Genomic DNA, 25,837 nt, shown 5'->3' with positions numbered 1-25,837 from the left:
GGGTCGGATCCGGATCCGGCATAGTAATTCGGGTCCGGGTCCGGAATAATGAATTCCGGCCCGTTGACAGCCCTAAGCTTGGGGAAGAGATGATTCTATGAGTTTGGACAAGTTACAATTGGTTAACTTATATATGCCTACTTAATTAATAGTTCAAAATGAATGAGTCATCGTTGAATATAGTATTAGATGGGTTTGGCTTATCTAATTACCCATTCACAGCCCACTACTAAATTTCTTTACATTTTGTTAAACAACGAAATAATGTATCATTGTAATAAAAAAACATATCAAATTAGAAAATCAATTTTTACCTGAAGAAAGAGAAAAAATATAAAAAAAAAATTGCACAGAGGAGCCTAAAATGGTGATCACAGTGAGTTTCAAATTTTATCACTCCATAAGAATCTAAAAATAATTTACGTATTAATGCAAACAATCAATTAACACTCAAGAAATTTATTAGACTTTTATAAAAGGAATGGAGGAAGTAGGATAAAATTAAAAAAATAAAATAATAGAAATTAAAGAAGACGAAAAAAATGACAAATATGTCTTTGAAAAATTAAAATATAATTATTGGAGTGCTTTAGATTTACCCACTAATGATTGAGTTCAAATCTACGTCTAATTTAATTAACTCAAAATAAGTTATCCAACTATGTCAATTTAACACCCACTAATTAATAGGTTTAATAGGGCCATCCGTTTGAATCCATTCAATTATATAGGTAAACCCATCTATTGATAGGCAAGCCAAGCAAATAGGTTACCATTTACGACTATAAATAGATAGAAATAATATTAGGATAGGAAACAAATGGGTTGTAAAATCGGGTAAGAGATAGGGTAATTGATTAAGAGCGAGGTAGAGTAAGGAGAAAGTAAGATTTGGAGGAATAGGAAAAAGTTACATGGATATGAGCAAGTTGGGCTAAGAAGGTGAGGAATAAGGTGGTAAAGAGCAGGGGAAGTATTGAAACTAGGTGGTTGTAGGATGGGGAAAGTGGCGCTAAAGGGAGAATATAGGAGAGAGCGGTAATAATGTTGTGTTTGGTGTGTTTTTTTTTTTTTACGATCTTTTTCCATATTTTAAGTATACTTTAAGATTTTAGATAAAATACATAAATATGATATAAATTAGATACTCAAATAGTACTCTATTGAGGTTTTTAATCATTTTTTCATATAACTATTATAAATACTTTATTTATTACTATTATTATCTTAGACTATGCATGGGTTAAAATACTAGTATGTATGTATTGCTAGAGGGATTTTTAGCGTAGACTCCAATACATAGCTTTAAAACTCCCATTCTTTTTCTTGATTTTTCATTTATTTTAAATCATTAAATCTAATGATATGATTTCAAAATCTTGAAAACCTATCTTATCACTGTTTTAAATTTTGAAGAATTAGTTTATAGTGTGTACAATAATGAATGGTTGGTTTTTGTATTATGTGTACATGATAAAAGTTTTTTTTTTTTTTTGGTAATTGAGAGGATTTGAACCTAAAATCTCTTATTTACAACTTCTCCCACCATACCACCGAACCCAACCCACCCCCTATACATGATAAAAGCCACTTATGCTTTGTGTGCACAAGTTCTTTTATATATTTAAGTTTAATTTATAAAAGCAAACCTTTCCTAATGTTAGTTACCTATGATTTTACAATCAAAATATTATTTTTCATTAACCTTTACCAAAATTAAATATGATCATGTATGAGATTGGTTAAGCAAACTATTCCAAATGTGGCATATCAAAATTAGAAATTGTTAATTGCCTATGACTTTACAATCTAAATGTTATTTTTCATTAACTCGTTTCCAAAATTAAATATGACCATGTATGAGATTGGTTAGTTTACCAAAATTATAGTTAACAATTAAGTGTTATGAATCTCATATTAAGGAAGCTTATCCCAATTCCTTTGTTTTTTTATTAACTTTAACAAAATTAAGTGTGACAATCTAATAACTAAACACCAAACAAAGGAAACCTTTTTGGAATGCTTAATCTTAATAAAACTAACTCTCACTAATTCATTGATGCCAATACCAAATTAAGGAACCCTTAAATAATTAAATAATTTGAAAACTAAACTAAGACAAATTACCAATTACCATGATTTGAACACTACATATGATCTTAGAATGAAAATAGCATAATAAATCCAAAGTTTATTATCTTTTTCTTTTTATTTTTTAAAGTGCAAGTGGGAGGTTTTGAATCCTGAATCTCTCATTTATACTCCTTCCTCCTATATCATCCAATCCATCCCTTCCTCTCCTTTTATCTTTTTCTTGCTTTTTCTAGTAAATTCTACCATTATCTATAAAAAATTGGTTCTCCAATAGTCCATTGTTTTCAGGAATTTGACTTTTAGATATTTTTACTAAGGTCTCATTTGGGGTTGCGGAGTATGAATAAGTAAAGAATAAAATTCTAGTGGTGTTTTTAAAAAATAATTTTTGATAACTATTTCATCAATAAAAAAGGTTAAAAATTATCCAAAGTAAACATAAAAAAGCTTGAAAAAGAAAAACAACCAAAATTAGAAAAAAAAAATTAAACCAACTACCTCTAGAGTGGTTGGTCACCAATGTTTTGTGGGGTGGGAGATCATGGGTTCAAATCTTACTTTCCATCAAAGTTGCCACTTTTTTTTTGTCAATTGTCATCATCTACACCTATTCCATAATGCACCCATATGAATTTAAGAGAAGCCACAATAAGTGGCAACTTTGATGGGAAACAAGATTTGAACTCTTGACCTCCCATCCCACAAGACATGTGATGGCCAACTACTCTAGAGGTAATTGGTTATCAAAGTTGCCACTTAATATGACTTCTCTTAGATCCATATGGGTGCAATACGCACTCATATGGTCTAATAGTGGTTCAGTCTCCGTCAGTTTCCCGTGATCCCATTGGATCACCCTTCTAGAATATGTTAGAATAAGAGTAGGTGTAGATGATGACACTTGACCAAAAAAAAAGAAAGAAACATTAAAAATATACACGAAACATATACATTACTATTTTTCCAGTCATTTATGTCTCTTCTACCTAGTGACTGTACTCGTCTTGCTACTCTTCACTGCCTTGTACTATACTTCCCTTACTCTACATTTCCACCTCTCTCACTCCCACTGCCCTTCTCTTATATCCCAACCCCACTTTTTCCCCCTAGTCATTGTTACAACACGTTTCTTCATTTTTCGCATACTTTAGGTAGGACTGTCAATGGGGCTGGGCCAGCCCGAGCTCGGCTCGCTCGGCCCGACAGAAAGCCCGATGAGCCCGATCATTTAGTGAGCCGGTCTGAACCTGAGCCTAAAAATTAGACCCGAATTAAATGTGAGCCGAGCTTGGGCCTTATTAGGCTCAAACCCGATATAGGCCCGGCCCTTTAATTACCTATATATATAATATTTATATTTTGATATTATGTATAATTATATATCCAAATATATTATTACTAAATACTAAATATATACATAAATTACAAAACACAAAAATACATCTAAAAACTCTTTCATGAGCTTTCTTGAGAGCCAATATTGGTAATGCATAACTAAATCTCTAATTTTTCTTATTGGTTGAGTAAATTTTTGTATTGGCATAATATTGGTTGATTTTTTTTTGGTCTACAAACACAAAAATCATCAAGCATATTTTGATTTAAATCACAAGATTATAAAAAAAGTTTCAACTTTTAAAGATGTATTGGCTTATGATCGCATGTTTTATTACTATTTTTCATGCATTTTGAATGGATTAAATATAAATATTGTTGAAAAATTTTTGGTTTATATACGTTTTAAGAACTATTATTTGTTCATGTTTAGTTTTAATATTATAGTCTTGTAAATGTTAAATTAGTTTTACAACTTAATAGTTATAGTAATTATATTAAGAAAATTAAGGAGTAATAAGTGAGTTTGGGCTAAACCCGATTAAGGCTCACAACCCGAATATTATGTGAGCTGAGTATGAGCTTCACATTTACGAACCCGAAACTCATAGCCCGAAGCCCGAAAATGATTCAAATTAAATGAGCTGAACTTGAGCTCATCAAAGCCCGGCTCATTAGGCCCGATTGACAGGCCTAGTTGCGGGGCGTATACAAAAGAAGCGCTTTTAAATACTAAAAGTAGTTTTAGGGTGTTTGGTAACTAATTTCTCGTAACTTAAATAGCCCAAGTTTTGATAAATTAAAAGCACTTGGGTTAGAAATGCTTCTTTATAAGTCATCGCAACTTCAAACGGGACCTAAATGGTACAATTATTTTGATTTAACCAGAGTGAACTAATTTTGCCAATTTGAACTTAATCAAATAAGGATGTTTTCGTATGGTTGGTTTTGGGACCGTATCTAGGAATTTTTTTTAAACAAACATTTTTCAATGGCTCTTTTTAACAAACTATAAAGATAGCAAAATTTGGTTAAATTTACACACTAAAATTAATTTTTTTATAGATACTGATTTCAGCTTTTCAGATAACCTAAAGATTTCATAGGTAGTTTAATAGGATATTCCTTTTTTAGGGCACAGTTCGATGAAGAGAGAAATTTTTCTACAACGAAACAAATAATAGGAATGAAATGCAAGATATGTTTTTCAATTCTCTCTCTCACTTTATAGATGAGATATTTATTGTACTAATTTCAAAGTCTATTTAAAATGGATTACAAACAACTATATATATGCTGATATCTTTTAACTTACATAATCAAATTAAGTATTTTATATGTTTCTTAGCATATAATAAGCCATGTCCTTCTTTTCATTTTTCTTTTGTTATAACATAATCTTTTATTCTTTGAAGAGAAAAATGCAGTTTTGGTATCTAAACTTTGACGCACGAGCGGTTTTAGTCCCCAAATTTTGGACGAAAGCAAATTTGGTATCCGAACTTTCAAATTTTGAATACATTAAGTACCCTTGACGATTTTTTCCCAAATTATTACCGGAAAAAGCCATGTGATAGTCACGTATCCGGCCAAAATGGAATTAAAAAAGGCCAAAAATGCAGTTTTAGTACATAAACTTTGACGCACGAGCGGTTTTAGTCCCCAAATTTTGGACGAAAACAAATTTGGTACCCGAACTTTCAAATTTTGAACACATTAAGTACCCTTGACAATTTTTCCCAAATTGTTACCAAAAAAAGCCATATAACAGTCACGTGTCCGGCCACAATTGTATAAAAAAAGGCCAAAAAAATGTCAAATGCTATTCTAATACTAAGTATTAAATTTAAGGACTAATAGCGTAATAAAGAAAAAATCCAAGGACTAAATAACATCACATAAGTCAACAAAACCCAAGAACGATACAAATGAGCTCCAATTCCAGTACATTAATCTAAGAATCAAGTCACAAAGGTGTAAATAATGATGTGTAATCCTTTATTTCTCTTGCCTAAGTTGACTTGAAGAAACTTGAGCTGGTCATGTATTCTGCTACCTAACTTGATACAAGAAACTTGAACTAGTCCTCGGGACAAAGCAGCAAGCAGCTGACTCAGAAAAATTTACAGAAGAACAATTACAAATGGGTCATCCAATAGGGAAGCAATCAAAGGTGTATGACGATAATTTGGAACTCAAGTATGGACCAAAAATAGATGTTTGGTCTCAAATTAATGCCTTGAGGTGCTTTTATTTCGGCTCATCTTCTCTATGACATTGTGTAATAACGGGACACAAAGCTCCTGAGATGTTTCTACCCCAGGATTTCTGGAGACCTCTGCATTTGATCTTCCACTAGATAAACTCCTATGCTGTCTGAAGTCATTTGTACTCGGGAACTGCGAACTTCCTCGGCTCGCAGGTCTTATTCCTATAAGCCGTCCCAGCGGCACACTCCGATCTTGGAAGAATGATGCTGTGGACTAGTGCATATTGAGAAAAGAAACAATACCAGCCAAGAAACTACAAAATGAGAAGGGGATACTGACACAATGAAAAAACAGGTGGGATTAATGTACTGGAATTGGAGCTCATTTGTATCGGTTCTTGGGTTTTGTTAACTCATGTGATGTTATTTAGTCCTTGGATTTATTCTTTATTACGCTATTAGTCCTTAAATTTAATATTTAGTATTAGAATGGCATTTGACATTTTTTTGGCCTTTTTTTTATACAATTGTGGCCGGACACGTGACTGTCATATGGCTTTTTTCGGTAACAATTTGGAAAAAAATCGTCAAGGGTACTTAATGTGCTCAAAATTTGAAAGTTCGGGTACCAAATTTGTTTTCGTCCAAAATTTGGGGACTAAAACCGTTCGTGCGTCAAAGTTTAGGTACCAAAACTGCATTTTTGGCCTTTTTTTATTCCAGTTTGGCCGGACACGTGACTGTCACATGGCTTTTTCCGGTAACAATTTGGGAAAAAATCGTCAAGGGTACTTAGTGTGCTCAAAATTTGAAAGTTCGGGTATCAAATTTGTTTTCGTCCAAAATTTGGGGACTAAAATCACTCGTGCGTCAAAATTTAGGTACCAAAATTGCATTTTTCTCTTCTTTGAATTCTTAAGACTATCCATAGGAAAATATTTTATCAATTATGTGTTAAACTCTTAAGTCAAATAATTTTACTTTACAAAATCAAGTGCTAATAATCATAAGGCAATCACAAAATTTAGATCTAATGCATTATCATTCAAAAAAAAAGTTCAATTTATCAATAGCCTAAAAATGTGGTCTCAACTTTACTTTTTATAATGTTTTACATGTAGTGACCTTTATTTTATTTTTTATATTCATGATAGTCAACTAGTTTTCTTTCTACTCTACTATCCTTAGTTGGATAGAGAAGTTAGCTCCATGTCCTTTGTTAACAAGTTCCAAAATAACTATATTCTTATGATCGTTTAGTATCTTCTCTTCATAAGAATATCTTTTTGGTATTGTTTTCTTTTTTCTCACAATAATATTTTTAGAATATGTCCAATATAATACTCATTTAATGAGGGTAAGTTTTAAGGTGAACAATTTTATTGATACGAATTTATTTCTTAAATAAATAAGGATGCATTTGAATGACTAGTTTTGAAAATCAAACTCTAAAGATGGCAAGATTTTGCAGAATTTACACCCCAATTTTGATTATTTTCCACAGATCACAATTTTCACCTTAGATTTGGCCAAAATTATTTGAAATATGATTAAATGGGCAATGATAGGGTTGCAAACGAGTTGAATTGAGTCGAACTTTCACCTAATCGATTTGAGTCTCGACTCGACTCAATTTTACCAAATTCGAACTCAAGCCTACTCAAGGTTAAAACAATAAAAAATAATTTTTTTATTTTTTTAAAAAATAAAATAGTCATTTTATTTTTTGTAAGTAGAAGGTTTTGGATTCAAATCCTTCCACTCACAAAAAAAAGAGGGGGGATGAAAGGATGGTTTGGGCGGTTTAGAGAGATAAAGTGTAAGTGAGAAATCCCTGATTCGAACTTTCCCACTTTCTGCAAAAACTTGTGTAGACTTAGTCTATGGCGCCACCTGTAGACTGAGTGATACACAATTTGCCACATCATCACATTTTTTCTAAAAGTAGAAATTGCTTACTCGGTCTTCTTCTAACTCATTAGTCGCCAGCTCCTACTCACACATGATTGCCTACCATCGCTAGCATTCCATTGGGACTGGCTTCCCAACCAATTCTCCCATTCTTCTACAGTTAACATTCTTACATTTCTCTACTAGATGAAACCTTGATAGCATTTTAACCACATCTCTCCTCTTCTCCTCCTCCACTACTACCACTATCACCATCATTTTATTCATGTGGAAGTGATGATCACCAGACGTCCATCGTGGTCACCACCGCCTTCATTTTCTTCCATGTCTTCCTCCCATTTTTTCCCCTTTTCTCTTACAAAACCCAAAGCTAGGGTTTGAATTTTTTGTAAAGCTATGTAAGTTTTGCAAACCCAAAAGTATTCCCAAATATATAGCTAGAAATTAAAGACAAAGAAAAAAATCAAGGTTTGAAGGAATGCTTGGATATCATTTTTTCTCCCTTTAATTAGTTTTGCAATATTCAAACTTGGCTAACAAAATAAAGTAGAAATTTTAGGCTTTAGGGTTTAGGCTTGAGCATTCAAGGTCAATGGGTAAGGCTTATATTCAACTCACAGAGATATTAGAGTTTTAAGCCTAATCCAGACTTAACCCAAATTCCAATTAATCCATAACTTTATATAATACGCATATAATATCTATTGAATTTTACCCTTAGATATAAATTATAAATCATGTACATTATAATACATACTATTGTTAAATAATATACATCATTATATATAAAAAAGAATACATACTCATATACTTAGTATCGAGTCAAGTTTTGATCGAGTTGAACTTCATTAAGTCCAAGTTCGACTAACAATTAATTAGCCTCATTTCGAGGGCCAAGCTCAATCCAACCCAATGATGTATGATGCTCGACCCTAATGTTTTTCCTGTTGAGCTTAGGCTGGCTCAACACCATTGATAGTTTCAATGAGAATCAGTTGATTGGAATGATTAACCCATTTAATGAGTTTGTTATTTCCCTATTTTTCGTAACCATAATTAGTAAAAAGATTAATCTTTCCTATACTGATAGTGTATGCATTATCAGCATTGGATGATTGACACAATTATATAAAATTTGAATTTGAAATTTAACTTTTGTACATACGTTATGGATCCAATAGTAATAGTATATATACTGTCAGTAAATATATGATTTACTAGGGGTGTAAACGATCCAAGTATCGAGCACGATTACCTTTTACAATTACAAGTTTTGATTGGCTCTTCCCACTTTGATAATTTTAATACCCTATTATTTATTAGAGTTTGTGTTTTACAAAAGACTTTCTTATATTATTTTTATTTTTCTTGGTAGTTTTTAACTAATTTTCTTGTCTTTTCTTAAAATTTGTTTCCTAAATTACTTGTTGACTAAAGTTCCTCTCCTATGATCTTGGTTAGCTAATTAATGTATTACAATCCAACAAAAAGTAGGGCAATTCCTACCCAAGTAAAGATTTTCTCAATCACTACTTTTGTTAATACTATTATAGCTGAATTATTTCTTAATTCTTTATTGGCATGTTCAAATTTTTAAAGTCTCTTTTTTCCCAATTTATCTCAGGTATAGATACTTTTGGACATAAGATTGACTCAAAGGCCTTTAAGAATTAATTTGTAATTTCAATATAAAAGTATTTAAACACAAGTAGAAGAAATTTTAGACAAATTTTTGATGTTGCATTATAACAAATTAATGCAACATAAAATTATAGATATCAAGATAAGGTAAAATATTTTATTGACGAAGAAAAATGAAGGAACAAGAAAAAAATTTCTACTTAACTATCCAAAAGTGGTGGATTATTGCCTGAAATTTGTTCTTGCAATTGCTGTCTTTAGAGTGGATGCTTGAGTTTGGAGACAGATGTGAGTTTTTCTTTCTCTCCAAAACTGGTTTTTCTTTCGATGAAAGTTCTTTAAAGCTATTGGTGCAACGGCTTGATATGACATCTTATCTTGTAAAACAGGTTACAATCAAACATGCAAAATGGTTCAGGATGACTCAACCCACAACTAAAAATATCGAATACCTATCAAGATGAGTCAAAGAACAATTAGCAGCTTTGATGCCCATCAAGAAAACGCTGTAATAGCAATAATTTAACAAAGGAATAGGAGTCCTAACAACTATAAAAGAAGGAATCTGCAGCAGAGATGAACAATTCTTGGAGAGAAAGAAAACTCACATCTGTTTCTAAACTCAAGCATCCACTCTGAAGACGGCAATTGCAAGGACAAATTTCAGGCAATAATCCAAACCACTTTTGGATTATTAACTAGATAATTATTTTCTTGTTCCTTCTTTTTGTTTTATATTAGAACCATTGATTAGCATTTTAAGGTTTCAACCTGTGTACCAGGTGTAAGGCCCAAAGACAACCTAAGAGGGGGGTGAATTAGGTTGATTAAAATCTTAATCAAATTTATGCAATTTTTTGCTTAATAAAAATTTACCTTCTTTTCTAGTAATGATCAATCAAGTAGATTAGAAGAAGAGAGCAATATTGATTCGAAAAACAAGTATAGATAAGCAATGAGAATTTTATTAAACAAAAAAGAATAAGATAGAATATCAAATCGATTGTCTACCAAGCTTTCCTCAAACTTGAAGACCAATCACTAGGTTGAGCAACTTCTCTTTGATGAAAGATGATCAACTAGATGTACAATGGAGGGAGCACTTCCTCCTTGCCCTAAGCCTCACTTAGACAAGCTAAGAAGTTTTACAATCACTCAGATAACCCTCAACAAAGCTACACTAAAGAAACTTTCAATCACAAAAGAAATGCTCACAAGAAATTCACACCACTTGGAGAACAAATCTAGCTTTGGAGACTATTTTCAAGCTAAAATATCTCTTGAGATCTTGTAGACAAAGTGTGCAAAAGTTCTGCTCAGATTCAGAATCGTTTGTATTTAAAGGTAACCAAGAATGGGCTTCATTAATGCTTCCAACGGATAGAAGGCAGATGAAGAGTCAGCTAGCCGTTGGGGCTGTCGGACGTCCGACAGATTAGTCATCGTCCGATCCCATCGTCCGAAAAACAGTCAAGTTGTTGTTCGGACGTCCGATGGAATTTTACCGTCCAAGCTTCTGTGTCCGAACGTCGTCCAGAGAGTTATCAAAGCTTCGTGGAATTTTTAGGACGTCCGATGCGATCGATGTGCGTCCGAGGAGTGCGTCTGATCCATCCGAACGTCCGATGCTTCCTCACGAGCGTCCGACAGAATCTTCTTCTTAATGATCTTCATCCTTTCGGACGTCCGACAGATTCCTTCGGACGTCCGACATGAGTGTCCTGTTTTTGCTTCTTCTTTTGGTTGATTTTCATTTCTTGACATATTTGTACCTGATTCTTTGATAGGCAAAAAATACTTGTATTTTGAAGAGAGTTAGATAAACATTTCAAAGTACTTTGTGATCATCAAAACCAAGAATAACATTCTCCCCCTTTTTGATGATGACAAAACAATGGTTTGAAATGAGATTTGATGATTGCAATATAAGCTCCCCCTTTCTCAATTGACAAAAACTCCCCCTTACTTAGTGAATCATAGAGCAAAAATTTGAAAAACTCCCCCTCACTTGGCTACCTTATCGAATTAATCAATTATCCAAAAAATATTACAATTAAGCAGCCAACATAATACCATCCAACATTTTACCAACATTTTACCAATTCAATCCATCAAGCCAATTCAATTAAATCATCAATCCAATCCAGTCCTCTCCCCCTTTTTGTCATCACAAAAGGCCAATCAATCACATATATCACAGAGAACCAATAACAAAAATATTCATCACATCCACACATTCATCATTTAAAATACTTAAACATCCATCTAGATATTCATAACCATTACAGCCATAATTATCCATTAAAAAGTACTAAACGAACACAACATTAACAAAAGCATTACATCTACATATTCATTGTTGAACACCACAAACACTAGAAACATATGAAATAGCCAAACAAGATGCAAATGACCCTATGTGATCCTAAATGGTGAACTAGGTGGATCCAGGTGTCCTTCGAGAAAGCTGATATTGGGAGAGGTCTTCCTCTTCAGTTTCTTCATCATCTGCAGCAGCTTCTTCAATAGGTGCCTTGCCTTTGTCTGATGTGGAAGGGTCATGAGGAGTCACTGGAGTTGACGAGCTCGGGTCTGAAATTGATGAACTTGGATCAGTGGGGCGTGGCTCTTTGCCATGGAAAACTTCCTCAACCACAGGGGGGAAAAAGAAGGTTCTTTTTGCCTAGATAGGCTGTTTGTTGCTCAGAGGACATGGAGAGCATTAGACCATGTTCCAGAAGAAGAACATGCTGTTTGAGTTCACGAAGGAGCTCAATCACTTCATCATTGGAGGAGGAAGATGCCTTAGTGACAGACTTCCTAGGATGAATGGGAGTGAGTGCAACAGATGAAGGATCATGTGCAGCCTTAGACCTATGTTCACTAGATGATGCCCCCTTATAAGCCCATAGATTATCCTTAAAGACAAGATTTTTCCTTTCAAAATATCCTTTGGTAAAGGCATAAGAAGATGCTTCTTTGGGACAAACACCTAGAATTGATACTTTGTAAAACTCAAAAATCTTTTGAAGAAATTTTCCATAAGATAATTTTCTGCGAGAATCAGTGGCATAGCGAAGTAAAAACTTGCACATGACAAAACCAAAATCAATGCGAATCTTTTCTCGAAAATAGTAAAAGAGATACAACTCCATTTTGTTTGCATCTGTTCTATGGCCATCAGTAGGCACAAGCAGGTTTGAAATGATTGAAAAGGCAATTAGATTCACAGGGGCAAGATCATTCAGTTTAGCATCAGCAGGGGAAGAAAAACTTCTTTTAAAATAAGTCAGCATCTTAGCCCCATCAAAATGATTATCAGCAGTAGGGTGCTCTTCATATGAAAAGAAATTTACAATTTTACTCTTGCATCCACGTTCAATAGTGGTATTTAAGATGGCATTCACAGTTTCAGGATCAAGAACTAAGTCTACCCCATTTACCCTGGACATGATTTCAGTGTGATCAGTGCCTTTCCTAAGATTTGCAAAGAATTGATACAGCAATTCAGGGTAATAAACATTGGGCATAGAAATGAGATGTGACCATTTCTGGAAAGAAAACAGACTCAGAATGGATTCTAAACCTATTTGGCGAAATTCAGAAGAATTGACAGTGCGTTGAGGGATGACACCTTTCTGGGATATCCAGGAGTGTTTGTCTTTTGCAGCATCATCAAAGAATGTAGGGACTGTGGTTGATTTTGGAGGTGGTTGAGATGAGGTTCCCTGTCCAGATTCAGGCTGAGGAGTGGGTTATGGTGTAGGCTGTGACATTTGACCCTTTACAGCTCCCCTCTTGAAGCGTTTGGATGATCGTTTGATCGTAGGAAGATCATCATCCTCATCCCTGAGTGGATGCTTGCGTCCGACAGTGACCTTCCCTCCTCTTAGATTCACCATTGTGTGAAATGTGTGGAATGAAGGATGAAAATGATGCACGCAGTAGTATGGAAGTGAATCACACAGAAATTTTGGGACAAAAAGGCTTTGAAGAAGATTTGACAGAGCGGTTATGAGAAAGTAGGATTTTGAGGGAAATTTGGGAATTTGCGAAATATTATGCGATTCGGTGAAATGATCAGGAGAAACGAGTCGCAATCGATCAGGAAAAGTTTTGGTTGAGTCAATTTGGGAATGAGAGCTTCAGAATGGTATGAATTTGAGAGTGAGAGACGAGAGAGTTTTCGTCCGAGAAGAAATAGAAGAAGAAGAGTTTGAAGCAAATGAGGAAGAAAGTTATTTTAAAAAGTGTACCGTTGCACTGTCGGACGGTCGAACAAAGTCGTGCGTCCGACATCTTGATTCCGGTATACTCGAGTATTACCACTTCTGTTTCTGTTGAGGTGTTCGGGGCCGATAAGGGGTATGTGTGGTGAACGAAATTTTGGTGTGAAGGGTTGCTCTACTAGACTGGACTGGTTACTTTATTTGGAAGTTGACGGAGTGTCAACTATTATTTGATCAAACTTCGGTGAAGGAAATGGGAATTTGGCTCCTGAGAGCCACCCGTATCCTTTCTATCTATGGTGTTGTTCATTTCTTTATTTGATTTGCATATGTGACTAATTGAATATGAAGTTCCATGATTCTTACTTGCTATAATTTTGGTACCTCATTGAGCGTAAACTCACCCCTTCCCGTTATCTTTGTTTTCCTTACAGGGAACCACATTTTGTGCCGTGATTTTGAGAAAAGGGTTGAGCTAGTGTAAACGTTCTTTTGTTAGCTCTTGTGTAATCAAAACACTAATTGTCTTTGAATGAAGTATCCCGCTTTTAATTGTAAAGTTTTCGATGTATGTATATAAGTGTTTTATCATGTACATTAAGTGTATTCATTTGAGATGGTATCTTACGGTATAGAACTCATGCTTCTCAACTTAGTAGTCTTCGATTGATTGTTTTCTTGGGGATTCGTTTGTGCGCTATATCGGGTTTGTGTGATTCGACTCCGTAGTTCTGGCGAAAGGTTGGCAGGCGGTCCGCTAAACACTGGGGTTCGCTTTAGGGGGAGGTGGGGCCGTCACAGGTGGTATCAGAGTTTGGGCGGAGTGCGCTTGGGCCAAGTGGTATTATGGTCCTGATTTTGTGAATGTGTCTAAAGGTATAGGTGCTCTTTTGAGCATAAACTATGAACCGTGCACGTTATAAGTGTAAAAAATTTTATCACGGTACCTGAGGAAGATATATACGGATGTCGGGTAAGAATCTTTAATATGGATGATTTACTCTTGGGACCGGCCGGCCCGAGTTGTGAATTATCTTATTTTAGATTCTTGGACCTGAGTACCAGAGGGTGGAGAGCGCTAGAATAAGGGTCTGTATCTTGATTGAATTTGAGGTAAGTCTTGATGGCCAAGAACAGGGCACGAAAGATCTTTATATTGGACCTAGGAATTAGACTGATCGAGGGGGTTGGATTTGGAAGTGTTATCAGGGACTACTCTCATACTAGTTTGGCTAGGGTTTTCTAGAGGGTGACTAGATTGTAGGGTACATTGCGAAATTCACACCTAAGACCTATTTTCTTTGCTATGACTTTGAGAACTCGATAAGTGTTTATTTGATTCGAGATGGCCTGACTGCAATGATCTAGGTCTCTACCTCACTTTGGATATCTGATACCCGTAGCTTGTTCCTCGACGGACGACTCTTGCCTATATTTCCTTGATACCTATCCACTAATGTTCCTGTATGAACTTGGCTTGATGATGAGAGTACCGAGTGACAGGTGCCGAACCTGTGCAATAATAAAACCTGCTCAAACTAAAAGTAATTTCTGTAGGTAGCGGTAAGCAGGGTCGAATCCACAGGGACTGGGAGTAATTGTTTCTTTTCAAATTCACAGTGACAAATGGGGGTGTTTTTGTGTAGAAGGTGACACTCAAAGAAATCCGAATAAAATCTAAGAAACTACTAGAAATTAAATAACAAATTACTAAAATCAAACGAGTGATAATTAAGGATCTAGCCAAGGAAAAACTTCAGCAATGGTTCACCTAATTGATCATCGATAAGCAAAGGCAATTCCAATTATTTATCAATAAATAGGTTATAACTGCCAAACAAGCGATGACAGTCAACCCCTCCTTACTGTGTCGATGATTAAGGTACGCCCGTTAATCACTGCTCTAATTGAGAAATAATCCTAGGTACGCCCATAGAATTTAATTCCCCAATTGCCTTACGTATTAGAGGAGCCCTATTCTAATCAAATAACGCACTACCAGGGTTATTTTAAATTAGCCCGCGTATTCCCCTGACACGAACCCAATCATGCCAGTCGTCACTATTTTGAGACAATTAAACAATTACGGATTTAACGTCCCAATTGACAATAGATTATCAAATTAACTAATTATCCGGATCCAAGACAATCAATTAAGTGAACAATCATAAGCACTGTAACCAGGGAATATGCGAATACCAATAAATAAAAGCAAAAGATAAAATTAAATCGATCTCACAATTTTAGGCGACCCTAAACATCCGTTGTCCCTTGACTAGACAAAGAGAATTAGTTCATAATCGATGAACTAAACCCCTGGAAAATTGCAGGTAAAGTCGCGGCCATTGTCCTTGACCGAGGGAGCTCAATTCGCTCAATTGATGGAAGAATACAGAAAGTGACCAAGACCTTCAATTGCTCCTGACATGCGCAGGAGAAATCCACCCAAGACTCAAGGGAAAAGTCAAAAGGAAAACTATGCTAAAGGTCCTACGTACGAGGAAGGTAGAACAACTACTAAGAACTAAAGGGGAAGAAAAGTCAACAAAAGCAACTCCCTAGTGCTAGTGCTCCTTCTCTGCCATATATCAATTGCTCCTATTCTAATGGCTACTGTGCGGCGTCCGCCGCCCAGCCGAGCGAGAGAAAAGAAGACTTCGGCCTCCCCCTTTTAATGCTGTCTTCGGGCCAATTGCCAAGAAGGGTCACAGTTTGATATTCCAAAAATGTCCCTAGATGCCTGCTACTTGAACTCTTTCTTGATAACTGTCAAATTGACACTTGTTATGGTATTTTCGTTCTACTCCCTGAAATAAATGCAAATTGCCAAAAGTGAGTAAAATCTAACAATTAATCCACATCGGGTCAGGTAATAGGGAAAATTAATTATAAAATAAACGATAAATTTACAACCTATCACAGAGATTGAGAGTTATGGAAGTAGGTAGAGAGATTGTGAAAACAAAGATGTGGCATAAGGTGTGAAACTCTTGATATACGAAGTATGCTTTGAGGTTTCAATATATATATACGTGATACGTGATATAGTATCATAAGATATTGTTCTAACCATGTTATACTTTCCCGCCTATTTCATTTGAGCATATCTAAGTTTAATCTTCCGCGGTTGAATTGAGAGTAAAGGAACCTAACAGTTATATGGTTAGAATGCCACTTATACCTAATTATTTATTATGATTCATTAACTGGCCTGGCAGGCTATCACTTGAGTTCTACCGAATCCGCTAGATGGCACACATGGTTGGTATGTATAAGGAAATCGAGATTCTTCGAAACGAAATAGAGGTTCAAAAGAGATTGGCCGAGTACTGGGAAGAGCGATAGAAACATGAATACTCGGAGAAAATTGAGCTATTGCACGAGAACATAGAACTGAAATGGCAATGCGAATGGATTTCAGCAGGGACTTTAGCAAGGGCACAAATTAATACTTTTACGGAAGTTCCAGAGAAAATTCAAAGGAAAGAAATTTCAGATGCACAAGTGAAGACCCTCCATGCAAAGAAAAGGGGTGCACTTAGCGAAATTCAAAGGCAAGAACATGGTGATCCAGGTAGGTCACACGCTAAGGTAGATAGGGGAACTAGTGGTGTGAGAATTTTGGAATCACCTAAAGAAGATATTTCGAGAAGGGCCTCACCAGGAGATCAAATCTCTTGTGGCTATTGCGGAAAAATTAATCATACTGAGGTGAATTGTTGAAAAAGAAGGGGAAAAAACCTGCGTTGTGGGGGCGCCAATCATCGGGTTGCTAACTGCCCAGTTGTACTACGCAAAGGGAAAAGAACCCAGCAACCAATCAAGACTAACCCTTGACATACAAAGGGGAAAGGGACTGGATTGAAAGTACCGACTCGGGTGAATTCCCTAGAGCAACTTCAGGTCTCTGACTCGTCTGAGAACGTAGAAGATATGATCCGCCGTCTAACGTAAATTTTGATTAATTCCGTGAGAAGGAAATTTCGAGGATGAAATTTCTTTAGGGGGGAGAGAGTTTGAGGACCCGTAAATTTTTCCTATTTTTATATTATTTCCTCGCCTGCATTTTCTTCATTATACCCTACTATTTCGATTTTTCTAGAGATTTTATAAGTGAATAGAGTTTTTTAAATCATTTTCCTAGTTTAAATTAGTTCATGATAAGTTTGAAATGTATTATTGACGTGGGACCCGCTAGTGCGGTAAATGCGATATATTTTTGATAACTTGTTGGAGTTTTGTATCAAGTGATATTATTTTACAAGGTGCTAGAATACAATTAGAGGTTAGCTAGATAAATTACCATTGATCGACAAAATGATAGGATTGAAACCCTAAAGGGCCACTTGTCACAAAACTATTGGAACTTGGAATTTGACCTAACTTTCTTACCTTTACTAAATACCAAAAATTTGACAAAAATTATCCCATTTCTTCTTGAAGTTTGGTCGAACCTTTGAGGAGAGAAAAGAGAGGAAAACTTCATCTTGTTTCTTCAAATCCAAACCCAAATCTTGAGTTCCAACCATTAACATCTCAAATCACTCCATAAAAATTCCTTGCTAGGAAGGATTAAAGAGGTTGATGGTGTTGTTTTGGAAAGGAAAAATCTAAGTTGCTAGTTTTCTTGAGATTTTGAGGTGAGTTGCTAGGAAATTCTTCCTTTGTTCTTGATAATGTTAAATTAGTGGTTTTAGTGGCTAAATATGTTGATTTGTGGTAGGGTTTATGGTTGAAAGAGGAGTTTTGATGAATTTTTTATTTACTAGTTATTTTTCTATTTTTATATAATAATGATTGTTTAGTCATGGGATGATAGCTTGTTATAGAGTAAAATGGAGCTTGTATATGTTGGATATGATTGGTTGCGGAAAATTTCTAGTTTGGTGCAGAAATTCCAGTTTAGGGTTTCATCTTACCCTGTTCTGCCCGATTCTGTTCGGCCATGATGGAGGCCGAATCAGTCTTAGATTAAAACATTAAAGTTGTAGAAAATGATGTTTTATAGCTGTCTATAAATTTTCAACTTAATCTGAGGATTGTAGCATGTGAAAAGATAAAAAATACCCCTGACTGTCATAGGTAGAGCTCAATGGACAGTGTTGACATTTCACCAATCTGACCGCTTCTGTTCATCCTGATTCGTACAGAATTTGCATTTGGCCAAAACACGAAAGTTGTAGTTCTATGTCTTAGCTTTCCAACGGCCCTAAAAACGTCTCAATTGGACTTCGGTAGCCTGAGTTATTGTCATTCAAATATTGTACGGTTAACTAGCCTGATTGTGAGACTCTGGTTCTGTAATTTGAAATTTTGATCTGGTTACACTACGAACTGGACTGAGTGGTCTTCATCAAAGTTGTAGTCCTTTATTTTAGCTTCGAAACGGTATAAATTGCACACCAATTCGATAAGCATAGCTTCGGTTGTGTCCGATACGCTAAGCGACGTCAAATCTGTCTTTTGTTTTATAGCTTAAACATCATTTCCGGACATTTTCCTAACTTGATTTTGTACTTATACGACATTGAACCTATTGAACGGCTATTGAAATGAGATTAGTTTGTGTGTGACATTGGGGCTGATTTGAGGAAAAATGAAGCCATGATGGCTGGAAAAGTAAGAAAATTTAGGAAAAATGCTGTCCAATTTTCTAGGCCGTCTGATTCCTTTAAGTTGCAGTTGCATTGTGGTAGAATGAGGGGGTTTGGGGTTGTTTGTAACTCTCGTATCAACTGTTATCTGTTTGCTCAAAAATTACATTTTATTCTTTTGTACTCGTATATATAACTTGGAGAGGCACTCGACTAGTAATCGAGCTTCACTTGTGTATTCCGTTTACTCGATTTTGGATGTGAAAACTTCAACTACGTTACCTTTGTTATTCTTAGGGTTTCATGGTGATTAAGGCCACTTTGGGTGAAAACTTTTGAAATATCTGTACTGGAACTGGTGAGTGTACCACTTCCCTCATTTGTTGCTTAACTTGGTTTCTGTACCTGCAATCTTTGATTTGAATGACTGTACTATCTGTTTATTCTGTTTGAGATGAGGGTGTACTTTATCACACTCGTTCTCTTATCTGTCTGTATGCATATTTACTGTGTGAATTTGAATCTGTTATCTGTATCTGTTCTAACGTCGTTTGGAAGCTTGTATCTAACGACCTTTCTGTAACCTCTGAGCTCAAATCCTGTGACTAAATTACTTGAATCGAGCCGGCAAGGGCCTGGTCGAGTAGATAACGAACCACAGTAGTCTGTTCTAGGAATCTTTGGATATTGAGACCCTTGATTCTGGTATACTCGAGTATTCGGGCCCGGTAAAGGGTATGTGTGGTGAACGGAATTTTGGTGTAAAGTGGTGCTCTACTGGACTAGACTGGTTACTTTATTTGGAAGTTGATGGAGTGTCAACTATTATTTGATCAAACTTCGGTGAAGCAAATGGAAATTTGGCTCCTGAGAGCCACCCGTATCCTTTCTATCTATGGTGTTGTTCATTTCTTTATTTGATTTGCATATGTGACTAATTGAATATGAAGTTCCATGATTCTTACTTGCTATTATTTTGGTACCTCATTGAGCGTAAACTCACCCCTTCCCGTTATCTTTGTTTTCCTTACAGGGAACCACACTTTGAGCCGTGATTTTGAGAAAAGAGTTGAGCTAGTGTAAACGTTCTTTTGTTAGCTCTTGTGTAATCAAAACACTAATTGTCTTTGAATGAAGTATCCCGCTTTTAATTGTAAAGTTTTCGATGTATGTATATAAGTGTTTGATCATGTACATTAAGTGTATTCATTTGAGATGGTATCTTACGGTGTAGAACTCATGCTTCTCAACTTAGTAGTCTTCGATTGATTATTTTTTTGGGTATTCATTTGTTCGCTATATCGGGTTTGTGAGATTCGACTCCGTAGTCCTGGCGAAAGGTGGGCAGGCGGTCCGCTAAACCCTGGGGTACGCCCTAGGGGGAGGTGGGGCCGTCACAGGTGGTATCAGAGCCGCTTCACGTGGTCTCCGCGCGGAGTGTGTTTGGGCCAAGTGGTATTATGGTCCTGATTTTGTGAATATGTCTAAAGGTATAGGTGCTCTTTTGAGCATAAACTATGAACCGTACACGTTATAAGTGTAAAAAATTTTATCATGGTACCTGAGGAAGATATATACGGATGTCGGGTATGAATCTTTAATATGGATGATTTACTCTTGGGACCGGCCGCCCCGAGTTGTGAATTATCTTATTCTAGATTTTTGGACCTGAGTACCAGAGGGTGGAGAGCGCTAGAATAAGGGTCTGTATCTTGATTGAATTTGAGGTAAGTCTTGATGGCCAAGAACAAGGCACGGAAGATCTTTATATTGGACCTAAGAATTAGACTGATCGAGGGGGTTGGATCTGGAAGTGTTATCAGGGACTACTCTCATACTAGTCTGGCTAGGATTTTCTAGAGGGTGACTAGATTGTAAGTTACATTGCGGAATTCACACCTAAGACCTGTTTTCTTTGCTATGACTGTGAGGACTTGATAAGTGTTTATTGGATTCGAGATGGCCTGACTGCAATGATCTAGGTCTCTACCTCACTTTGGATATCTGATACCCATAACTTGGTCCTCGACGGACGACCCTTGCCTATATTTTCTTGATACCAATCCACTAATGTTCCTGTATGAACTTGGCTTGATGATGAGAGTACCGAGATTGAGAGTTATGGAAGTAGGTAGAGAGATTGTGAAAACAAAGATGTGGCATAAGGTGTGAAACTCTTGATATACGAAGTATGCTTTGAGATTTCAATATGTATATACGTGATACGTGGTATAGTATCATAAGATATTGTTCTAACCATGTTCTACTTTCCCGCCTATTTCATTTGAGCATATCTAAGTTTAATCTTCCGTGATTGAATTGGGAGTAAAGGAACCTAACAGTTATATGGTTAGAATGCCACTTATACCTAATTATTTATTATGATTCATTAACTTGCCTGGTAGGCTATCACTTGAGTTCTACCGAATCCGCGAGATGGCACACGTGGTTGGTATGTATAAGGGAATCGAGATTCTTCGAAACGAAATAGAGGTTCAAAAGAGATTAGCCGAGTACTGGGAAGAGCGATGGAAACATGAATACTCGGAGAAAATTGAGCTATTGCACGAGAACATAGAACTGAAAAGGCAATGCAAAGGGATTTCAACAGGGACTTTAGCAAGGGAACAAATTAATAATTTTACGGAAGTTCGAAAGAAAATCCAAATGATAGAAATTTCAGGTGCACAAGTGAAGACCCTCCATGCAAAGAAAAGGGGTGCACTTAGTGAAATTCAAATGCAAGAACAAGGTAATCCAGGTAGGCCACACGCTAAGGTAGATAGGGGAACTAATGGTGTGAGAATTTTGGAATCACCTAAAGAAGATATTCCGAGAGGGGCCTCACCAGGAGATCAAATCTCTTGTAGCTATTGCGAAAAAATCAATCATACTGAGGTGAATTGTTGGAAAAGAACGGGAAAATGCCTGCGTTGTAGGGGCGCCAATCATCGGGTTGCTAACTGCCCAGTTGTACTACGCGAAGGGAAAAGAACCCAGCAACCAATCAAGATTAACCCTGGACATACAAAGGGGAAAGGGACTGGATAGAAAGTACCGACTCGGGTGAATTCCCTAGAGCAACTTCAGGTCTCTGACTCGTCTGAGGACGTAGAAGATATGATCCGCCGTCTAACGCAAATTTTGATAGATTTTGTGAGTAGAAAATTTCGAGGACGATATTTCTTTAAGGGGGAGAGAGTGTGAGGACCAGTAAATTTTTCTAATTTTATATTATTTCCTCGCCTGCATTTTCTTCATTATACCCTACTATTTCGATTTTTCTAGAGATTTTATAAGTGAATAGAGTTTTTTAAATCATTTTCCCAGTTTAAGTTAGTTCATGATAAGTTTGAAGTGTATTATTGACGTGAGACCCGCTAGTGCGGTAAATGCGATATATTTTTGATAACTTGTTGGAGTTTTGTATCAAGTGATATTATTTTACAAGGTGCTGGGATACGATTAGAAGTTAGTTAGATAAATTACCATTGGTAGACAAAATGATAGGATTGAAACCCTAAAGGGCCACTTGTCACAAAACTATTGGAACTTAGATTTTGACCTAACTTTCTTACCTTTACTAAATACCAAAAATTTGACCAAAAATATCCCATTTCTTCATGAAGCTTGGCCGAACCTTTGTGGAGAGAAAAGAGAGGAAAACTTCATCTTGTTTATTCAAATCCAAACCCAAATGTTGAATTCCAACCATTAACATCTCAAATCACTCCATAAAAACTCCTTGCTAGGAAGGATTAAAGAGATTGGTGGTGTTGTTTTGGAAAGTGAAGGCCTAAGTTGCTATCTTTCTTGAGTTTTTGAGGTGAGTTGCTAAGAAATTCTTCCTTTGTTCTTGATAATGTTAAATTAGGGGCTTTAGTGGCTAAATATGTTGATTTGTGGTAGGGTTTATGGTTGAAAGAGGAGTTTTGATGGATTTTTTTATTTATTAGTAATTTTTTTAATTTTATATAATAATGATTGTTTAGTCATGGGATGATAGCTTGTTATAGAGTAAAATGGAGCTTGTATATGTTGGATATGATTGGTTGCGGAAAATTTTTGGTTTGGTGCAGAAATTCCAGTTTAGGGTTTCATCTTACCCTGTTCAGCTCGGTTCTGTTCGGCCATGATGGTGGCCAAATCAGCCTTAGGTTAAAACATGAAAGTTGTAGGAAATAATGTTTTATAGTTACCTATAAATTTTCAGCTTAATCCGAGTACTGTAGCATGTGAAAAAATAAAAAATACCCCTGACTGCCATAGGTAGAACTCTGTGGACAGTGTTGATATTTCACCAATCTGACCGCTTCTGTTCATCCTGATCCGTACTGAATTAGCCTTTGGCCAAAACACGAAAGTTGTAGTTCTATGTCTTAGCTTTCCAACGGCCCTAAAAACGTCTCAATTGGATTTCGGCAGCCTGAGTTATTGTCATTCAAATATTGTACGGTTAACTAGCCTGATTGTGAGACTCTGGTTCTGTAATTTGAAATTTTGATCTGGTTACACTACGAACTGGACTGAGTGGTCTTCATCAAAGTTGTAGCCCTTTATTTTAGCTTCGAAACGGTATAAATTGCACACCAATTCGATAAGCGTAGCTTCGGTTGTGTCCGATACGCTAAGCGACGTCAAATCTATCTTTTGTTTTATGGCTTAAACTTCATTTCCGGACATTTTCCTAACTTGATTTTGTACTTATACGACATTGAACCTATTGAACGGCTATTGAAATGAGATTAGTTTGTGTGTGACATTGGGGCTGATTTGAGGAAAAATGAAGCCATGATGGCTGGAAAAGTAAGAAAATTTAGGGAAAAATGCTGTCCAATTTTCTAGGCCGTCTGATTCCTTTAAGTTGCAGTTGCATTGTGATAGAATGAGGGGGTTTGGGGTTGTTTGTAACTCTCGTATCAACTGTTATCTGTTTGCTCAAAAATTGCATTTTATTCTTTTGTACTCGTATATATAAGTTGGAGTGGCACCCGACTAGTAATCGAGTTTCACTTGTGTATTTCGGTTACTCGGTTTTGGATGTGGAAACTTCAACTACGTTACCTTTGTTATTCTTAGGGTTTCACGGTGATTAAGGCCATTTTGGGTGAAAATTTTTGAAGTATCTGTACTGGAACTGGTGAGTGTACCACTCCCCTCATTTGTTGCTTAACTTGGTTTCTGTACCTGCAATCTGTGATTTGAATGACTGTACTATCTGTTTATTCTGTTTGAGACGAGGGTGTACTTTATCACACTCGTTCTCTTATCTGTCTGTATGCCTATTTACTGTGTGAATTTGAATCTGTTATCTGTATCTGTATCTGTTCTGACATCGTTTGGAAGCCTGTATCTAACGACCTTTCTGTAACCTCTGAACTCAAATCCTGTGGTTGAATTACTCGAGTCGAGCCGGCATGGGTCTAGTCGAGTAGATAACGAACCACAGTAGTCTGTTCGAGGAATCTTTGGGTATTGAGACCCTTGATTCCGGTGTATTCGAGTATTACCACTTCTGTTTCTGTTGAGGTGTTCGGGCCCGGTAAAGGGTATGTGTGGTGAACGGAATTTTAGTGTAAAGTGGTGCTCTACTGGACTGGACTGGTTACTTTATTTGGAAGTTGACGGAGTGTCAACTATTATTTGATCAAACTTCGGTGAAGGAAATGGGAATTTGGCTCCTGAGAGCCACCCGTATCCTTTCTATCTATGGTGTTGTTCATTTCTTTATTTGATTTGCATATGTGACTAATTGAATATGAAGTTCCATGATTCTTACTTGCTATTATTTTGGTACCTCATTGAGCGTAAACTCACCCCTTCCCGTTATCTTTGTTTTCCTTACAGGGAACCACACTTTGAGCCGTGATTTTGAGAAAAGGGTTGAGCTAGTGTAAACGTTCTTTTGTTAGATCTTATGTAATCAAAACACTAATTGTCTTTGAATGAAGTATCCCGCTTTTAATTGTAAAGTTTTCGATGTATGTATATAAGTGTTTTATCATGTACATTAAGTGTATTCATTTGAGATGGTATCTTACGGTGTAGAACTCATGCTTCTCAACTTAGTAGTCTTCGATTGATTGTTTTCTTGGGTATTCGTTTGTGCGCTATATCGGGTTTGTATGATTCGACTCCGTAGTCCTGGCGAAAGGTGGGCAGGAGGTCTGCTAAACCCTGAGGTTCGCCTTAGGGGGAGGTGGGGCCGTCACATATAGAAAAGTAGTTATTCGGTTGTAAGCTTTTCTATATACAGAAAATTTAGAGGAGCTGATACCACTCCTTTCATAATTGTTATGTACTCTTTTTTCAGTTGTTCAATCTCTGGCTTTCCAATACCCAAACTCATGATATGCTTAGCCATCAAGTTGAATGTGAATTGCAAAGAAGATTTGATTTGATTTTTTTTTGGAATGTTTGGTTTCCTTTTTGAATCTTTGGTTTCCAGATGTAAAATCTTTACTTTTTTTCTCATCCACTTGCAGCTTTTGATTCGAAAAAATGTCATCTAAATTTTTTTTCATTATAATATTTAGGTCAGCCTACAGCCCCACTTGAACCTTATTCTAATCGAATTATGTCAGAGAGAGATTCTTCTAATATAAATTGTGCAGAAGAAGATTTGGTAAGAATGGAAGCCGATCCTCAAAACTCACACAATATGAATGAGTAGGGTAATGAATCAATAAATCAACAAGGTAATGATGGATAACAAGCTGAAAATAGAGAAGATGGAGACAGAGAAAGTAGGCAGCAAGGCACGGAGGAGACTAAAGAAGGCAAAAGAGCAAGAAAGTCTAAAGTTTGGGATGACTTTCGAGAGG

This window comes from Coffea arabica, chromosome 6e (assembly GCF_036785885.1).
Source record: "Coffea arabica cultivar ET-39 chromosome 6e, Coffea Arabica ET-39 HiFi, whole genome shotgun sequence".
Lineage (NCBI taxonomy): Eukaryota > Viridiplantae > Streptophyta > Magnoliopsida > Gentianales > Rubiaceae > Coffea > Coffea arabica.
The sequence above is the reverse complement of the archived record's forward strand: the minus strand, read 5'-3'. Positions refer to the sequence as shown.